At 42.5% G+C, this 6,649-nt stretch overlaps 1 non-coding gene across 1 annotated transcript; it reads right to left on the reverse strand.

The window, feature by feature from the left end:
• Window positions 1-5,802: 5,802 nt before the first annotated feature.
• On the reverse strand, window positions 5,803-5,874 carry trnam-cau (transfer RNA methionine (anticodon CAU)). Its single transcript has one exon. It is a non-coding gene; the product is annotated as a tRNA-Met (tRNA).
• Between the last annotated feature and the right edge of the window lie 775 nt (window positions 5,875-6,649).

Raw genomic sequence — 6,649 nt, forward strand, 5'->3', positions numbered from 1 at the left:
AATCACAAGAAGTTAATGTGCAGCTGCAGCGAGTAATTAGGAAGGGAAATGGAATGTTGGCCTTTATTCCGGGGGGGGGGGGGGGGGGGGTGGAGTATAAAAGTAGGAAAGTCTTGCTACAACTACACAGCATTGGTGAGACTACACCGAGAGTACTGTGTTATGTTGGAGTCTCCTTATTTAAAGGGGGATATAATTGCATAGGGGGCAATTCACAGAGGTGCTAGACTGACTCCTGAGATGAAGGAGTTGTCTCCTGAGGAATGTTTAAGCAGGTTGGGCTGATCCACATAGGAGATTCGAAGAATGAGAGGTGATCTCATTGAAACAAATAAGATTCTGAGGGGGTTTGACCGGGTAGATGTTGAGAGGAATGTTTCCATTTGCGGGGAATATAGAACCAGGGGACACAGTTTAAAAATAAACATCTCCAATTTAAGAAGAAGGGGAGAAGGAATTTCTTCTCTCAGAGCGTCCTTAATCTTTGTAATTCTCCACCTCAGAGAGCAGGGGAGGCTGGCTCATTGCATATATTCACGCTGAGTTAGACAGATTTTTCATCGGTAGGAGAGTCAAGGGTTATGGGGCAGGTGGGAAAATGGGTTTGAGGCCACAATCAGATCAGCCATGGTCTTATTGAATGGCGAAGCTGGCCCGATGGGCTGAATGGCCTCCTCCTGCTTCTCTTTCTTATATTTTTAATTTGTCAGTGTGGAATTGAATCTCTGTCTGTTAGTCTCTTTTACTGTATTTCAGTGTGGAATTAATTCAGTCTGATTTGCATGTAAGTGTGGAATTGATTCTCTGTCCATCACTCACTGAATGCGAGTGTGTAATTTAAATCTCTGTCAGTCTCTTTTACGGTTATGAGAGTGGAACTAACTCTCGAACACTGTCCTGCTGAGTTTTTCCAGGTAATTCTGTTTTTGTTTTGGATTTCCAGCATCCGCAGGAGTTTTTTGTTTTTATCTCGAACACTGTATATGAGTGCGGAATTCACTCTTTGTCACCCTCGTGCTGTATGAAAATATGGAATTAACTCCTTATGTCAGTCTCTGTTACTGTATGTGAGTGTGGAATTAACTCTCTATCAGTTAGTCTCTGTTAATGTGAGTGTGAATTCACAGAATCACAGAATTGTTACGCTATAGAGGGAGGCCATTTGGCCCATCGTGTCTGCATCGGCTCTCTGAGCATTTTAACGTAGTGCCAATCTCCTGCCTTTTCCCCATAACCCTGCACATTGTTTCTATTCAAATAATCGTCCAATGCCCTCTTGAATGACTCAGCTGAACCTGCCTCCACCACACTTCCAGGCAGTGCATTCCAAAACCTAACTACTCGTTGTGTGAAAAAGTTTTTTCTCACTTCGCATTTGCTTCTTTTCCAAAACACTTTAAAACCATGTCCTCTGGTTCTCGATCCGTTTACAAGTGGGAAGTTTCTCTCTATCTACTCTATCCACACACCTCATGATTTTGAAAACTTCTATCAAATCTCCTCTTAGCTTTCACCTCTCCAAGGAAAACAGTCCCAACTTCTCCAATCTTTCCTCATAACTGAAGTGCCTGATACCTGGAATCATTCTCATAAACCTCTTCTGCACTCTCTCCAACACATTCAGATCCTTCCTATTGTGTTAAGCTTAACTTTCAATCTCTGTCGCATATGCAAGCGCAGATTTAGCTTTCCATCCAATCATGTTGGTTACTGTACGTGAGTGTGAAATTAACTCTGTATGATAATCTGTTACTGTAGGTAAATATAGAATTAACTCTGTCAGTTTCTGTCACTGTATCAGAACGTGGAATTCATTCTGTATCTGTCAGTCTCGGTTACTGTATCAGGCCATGGAAATAACTCCTTTTCAGGCTCTGCAACTTCAAGAAAGTTAATTCCACACTCATCATCTGCCAATGTGTTACTGTATATGAGTGAGATATTAACTCTCAGTCTCTGTTATGTGAGTGAAGAATTAAATCTCTATCATTAAGTCTCTGCTATTGACTGTGGGTGTGGAATTCATACCTTACATGTCAACCTCTTTGCTGTACAGGAATGCAGAATTAATTCAGTACCTGTCAGTATCAATTATGCTGTGAGTGTGGTATTCACTCTCTGCTAGTCTCAGTTACTGTGAGTAAGTGTGAAATTAAATTTCTGACAGTCTTGGTTGCTGTACGTGATTGTAGAATTGTCTTCCTGTCAATGTCTGTTACTGGATCTGAGTGTGAAATTAACTCTCTGTTAGAGTCTGTTACTGTATGTGAGTTTGAATAAAAAGTCTAATAATTTGCATTACTGAATGTATGTGGAATTAATTTTCTGTCTGTCTCTGTTACTGCGAGTGTGGCAGAGCAAACAGGAAGACTTTTTATCCCATTTGTGGAAAGGTAGAGGGACAATGGGCACAGATTTAAGCTAAGTGGCAAAATAAGCAATGGCAACATGAGGAAAAACCTTGTCATGCATTGACCGGATAGGAGAAGTGCCTGAAAATGTAGTAGAGGCAGGTTGAATCAAGGAATTCAAGAGAGAATTGGATCATTATCCAAAAAGGAAAAATGTGCAGGGCTATGTGGAAAAGGCGGTGAAGTGGAAGAGGTGATTTGTTCCTTCAGAAGGCTAGCATAGACATCAAGGGCAGAATGGCCTCCGTCATTGCTGTAATCATTCTATGATTCTTTGAATTAACTCTCCGTCAATCTCTCTTACAGTATATGAATATGGGTGGAATTAACACCGTCTGTCACTCTCTGCTGTTACATAAAAATTTGAAATATACTTCCTGTCAGTCTCTGTTACTGTACAGGAAACAGTAAATGACCTGATATCAGAAATGCTTGGGCCCTACTGTTCTCAAAATTGCTCGCGGTTAAACCCACCGCCTTATCCTCTCTCTACTCTCCAGTTCTAAATTAGCCAAAAGAACATACCTTCAAAGTAAGCGACGAACGGCTTCCACGTCCAACATCCATTCTGATTCAAAAGTGTTCTTCATTTGTCAGTTTGAGTTTCTGACTTTGGTTTTGTGAGCAACACCTGCAATAGTTCACTGACAACATCATGTGTATAGTGGCAATCTGGAATAAAGAGAGAAAATGCTGGAAATACACCACACATCAGACAGCATCTGTGGAGAAAGAAAAGTTCATATTTCGGATTACTGACAATCAACCTGCAATAAAAGACTTACTAACATCTGCCCATGGTGACTGCAGTTCCCACAATTCCCTGCATCCCAGAAACGGCTCTATCAAATGCACTGTCTTCCCCGGCATTGAGAGTGTGCATGCTCCCCAGGGCCGGCCCCGGGTCATTCTGAGGTCGAACTTATCGGCCCATTTCACCAATATGCTTACTCTTGAAGTTTAATACTATCCTCCTCACAGTTCACAATACCTCCAAGTTTCATGTCATCTGCAAATTTTGAAATGGTGCCCCATACACCAAGCAGTGGGTCAACAATATATATCAGGAAGAGCAGGGTCCTCACACCGACCCCTGGGGAACTCCGCTATAAACTTTCCTCCAGTCTGAAAAACAACCATTCACCACTTCCCTCTGTTTCCTGTCACTCAGCCAATCCCATATCCATGTTGCTATGTCCCTTTTATTCCATGAGCTGTAACTTTGTTGACAAATCTGTTGTGTGAGACTTTATCAAATGCCTTTTGGAAATCCATGTAAACCACATGAACAGCATCACCCTCCCCAACCCTCTCTGTTACCGCATCAAAAACTCGGTGCAAACGGGAGATGAAACCGGGAAGCGGCGTCTGGGATGGTGCACATCGGCTTCATGGTGCCGTTGTCCGGGTTCCTCGCCGCACGTCGTCGGACCCGGAGGCTCTGATTCGGACTCTGAGAATCGGTGCTCCTGAGGCTGCACTCGACCATGCTCAGCTTCCGGGAGATGTACCGCGCATGCTCGGCGCAGAAAGGATTTCCGGTGGATATAGGTGCGCCTGCGCAATGCGGCCCTTCTGCTCGAGATAGGCCGTTTTATATCCCCCAGAGCATTCTGGGAAGTGTTTACCGCCATTTCATTCTAAACAGCGACACGGGAGGAAACGTTTGTGTTAATCGTTTCTGTGCAAGCTCTATAGAAGCAAATCAGTGCCACTCCCCTTCCCCTTTACAATAGCCTTAAAATATTTTCCCTTCGGTATTTACTCGTTTCACTTTTGAAAGTTTATTTTGATTCGGCTTTCACCACCAATTACGGCAGAGGGTTTAAGACCGCAACAACTCTCTGCCTTACAAAGAAATGACAAAGGATGATCCATTCAATGTGAAAGATGGTGGGGAGGATGGTGAGGACAAGGGAAGCCTATCGGTGTACGGGGAGCGAGGGAAGTGATGAGAGCAGAGCTCACGAAATGGAACAGAAGTTCTTGAGGGCCCTGTCAATCACAGAGAGGAGAGATAACCAGTTGAGAAAAAAAGAAGGTAAATTAGCAGTGTTGGTATGGAATATTACCTGTCCTCACCTAAATACTCATTCCAGCTGAAACAGTGATTTATGTGTACTTTCTTCAATTTAGCACCCCGTATTCACTGCTCACAATGGTGGTCTGATCTATGTTAGGCAGTTTCAGTGTTTGCTTTGATAAACATCTGCTCTGTCAGCAAGTACGACTCTGAGTTTCCAATCTCCTGTGATTTTAATTTTCCATCTTGTCCTCACGCTGACCTTTCTGTCCTGGACATCCTGCAGTGTTCTAATGAATCTCAATGTAAGCTTGAGGAACCGTGTCTCATCTTTAAATTGAGCACTTTACAACCATCCAGACTCAACACTGAGTACAACAATTTGAGAATGTAATCTCAATCCCCATTATGTATCTTTTCAATTGGATATTTTGGTTGAATTCACATTTTTCTCTTGTTTTTGCTTTTGAATGGCAGACGTTCATCATCCCATCATTCACATCTCCTTCAGACACATCTTTGGATTTGTTACTTGCCCATTTACCTTAACCTTGCACCAAAAACTCTTTTGTCATTTAACCTCTCCTGCCCTCCACCCTGATTTGGAAACCACAAGAGAAAAATGTTAGATTTAGTAATAACTAACGAGAGATAATTAATTCATATTCTGGCAGTATATGAGCATCTAGCAATGAGTGACCACAATATGTTAGAGGCAGAGAAAGGTCACAGAAATGTTACAATTTTCACCTTAAGTAAGGTCGGTAAGGGCCGAATGAGCAGGAAGCTGAACACATTAAATTCCGAACAGCTACTAGCAGGATAAAGGAAACAATCAGAGGCTCTCAAAGGTCCAAGGAAGGAAACTTCACTATCCCAGTTTTAAACCAGTAATTAAGCAGGAACGCTGATATCTACCCAAATATTGATTAACTGCCTTTGACATGATGCTGTCTTCATTATGATGATCCTCTCTTCCTCGATGGTACATGTCGCAGTTTAGGAAGCTGTTGTCCAAATTAGAATGGTGAATTACTGCTGCTTGTCATATAGGTCGGACAGACTGCATGCAATGAATATCAATTTCACTATATATTCCCATCTCAGGAATTTCCTATTCAGGTAATGATGGGGTGAGAGTGAACGAGAGAAGAACATTCAGACTGTGCCAGCTCTTTGCGAGAAATGGGCTGGTCTCAGCTGATGTGCGTTTGCAATTTCAGCTAGTATCCTTGTGTGAATGAAAGCAATTTGAGATATTTGTTGCAGACTGAAGTGTTTACAGGAAGCGAGATGCCAATGCTAATACCTACAAATGAGATAAGTTTGTGGGTAGCAGCAAAATGTTTATTTTAGTGAGTATATAAATAGCAGAGGATGGTTTCGATCCATCGACCTCTGGGTTATGGGCCCAGCACGCTTCCGCTGCGCCACTCTGCTGCACATTGTCACTAGTTGATGAATGTTAGTCTTGTGTATTAGGGAACTAAATAGTCACTTGCTTTGTGCTTTTGAGCAAGAGAAGATGTGTTGGGTGGATCATCTTGGCTGCATAATTCCACTGCGTAACACCAGAAACAGACAGAAAAACACACACAGAAAGGCAGCAAGAGACTGTCAGGATACACAAGATAACAGAGAAAGACGCCGAGAAAATTAGCAAGACACTGAGGTGGAGAAACTAATCATTTCTGTAAACTGTTCCCAGCTACACAGAGATGTCCCCTGTTTGTAACAATGACTCTTATTGTGTAACTGTGCATCGTGTAATGTAATTGTGCATCCTGTTGTGTAACTGTGCACCCTGTTGTGTAACTGTGCACTCTGTTTTGTGCATGTGCACCCTGTTGTATAAAAGTGCTCTCTATTGTGTAACTGTGCTCTTTGTTGCGGGACTCTGTTCTCTGTTGTTCAACTGTGCTCTCTGTTGTTTCACTGTTCCCTCTGTTGTTTAACTGTGCTCGATGTTGTTTAACTGTACCCTCTGTTGTCTAACTTTGCCTTCTGTCGCATAACTGTGCTCTCTGTTGTGTAACTGTGCTCTCGTTGTGTAACTGCTCTCATATAACTGTGCTCTCTGTTGTGTTACTCTGCCCTCTATTGTGTAACTGTGTCCTATGTTGTTTCACTGCGCTCTCTGTTGTGTAATTGTGTTATCTGTCGTGTAAATATGCTCTCTGCTGTGTTACTGTGCTTTCTGTTGTGTAGCTGTGCC

Source organism: Cetorhinus maximus, unplaced genomic scaffold (assembly GCF_964194155.1).
Source record: "Cetorhinus maximus unplaced genomic scaffold, sCetMax3.hap1.1 HAP1_SCAFFOLD_566, whole genome shotgun sequence".
NCBI classification, from domain to species: Eukaryota; Metazoa; Chordata; class Chondrichthyes; order Lamniformes; family Cetorhinidae; genus Cetorhinus; species Cetorhinus maximus.